Here is a 992-nt window from a genome sequence, read left to right as displayed (position 1 = left end):
CTTCTTGCTTCGTTTTCCCTTCTGTTATGTCGCTTATTTTTCCACTTGGTGTTTCTGGTGTGATTGCGTGTGGGCGTCACTCGTGTTTCTTTGTTGCTCGTCTTCTCTGTTGTTGATGAGTGGGGGTTTTGAGGGGAGATGCTGACGCAGAGCTAGCCGAGGAATGCGCTTCTCGCTTGCGCCAGCAGGGTCGCGTGCTTGCGTTGCCGTGGTCGCATAACTCTGGCTTGGTTTGGGGTGTGGGGGTTGTTGGGGGAAGTTGAGGAGGGGAATAGGAAAGCAGAAGGGGAAGGTTGGGAGCAGGATGTGTCTGGGGAGGTTGCATTGTGGGATGGAATCTGGTGGGGGGAAGGGGGTGGGGAAGAGAAGATGCGTCGGACGCCGAACTGAGGCTGTCAGACCTACCGGCGTGCCAGACCTTCCTCATTCCCAAAGAGGTTGTTGAGGGTTGGCTGTTGTTGCATAAACATTTCCATCAACGAATCGACGGCAAGTAAGTCACCAGAAGTAGGATTCGGCTGCCACGGTGTGTATGTGGAAAACTTTGAGTGGCGTCGAGATCCCTTGCTTTTTGACGGCTGGGTTCTTGTCATATGGGGGCATCTCTCTTGCTGTTGTTGCGATTACATTTTCATTGTCTGCCAGATCGTCTAGCATGCTATGCACTGTCACATTAACCATTATTTTCGTATCTCGAGTTGTGAGTCTGGGTCGTCTTGCATCGGACAATTCAATGACAATATTATGTGCTTTCGCAGCGTCCTCGGGAGCGTAATGTTTTTTGAGCTGTTTACTAAGCAACATCCCAGCCCACAGCCAAAACAAAACTTGGTCGTTTGTTCCACCGTCTGCACTGTTTACACTGCTTTCGTCGATTGTACCCTTACCCTGGTGGTGGAGGGGCCCGACGCCCGGGGCACAGGTGCGGCCATATCCGGACTATACAGGACTATACAGTGACCCGGACTAGACAGTGACCCGGACAATACAGC

This window comes from Penaeus monodon, chromosome 21 (genome assembly GCF_015228065.2).
Source record: "Penaeus monodon isolate SGIC_2016 chromosome 21, NSTDA_Pmon_1, whole genome shotgun sequence".
NCBI classification, from domain to species: Eukaryota; Metazoa; Arthropoda; class Malacostraca; order Decapoda; family Penaeidae; genus Penaeus; species Penaeus monodon.
Note: the sequence above shows the minus strand (reverse complement) of the source record.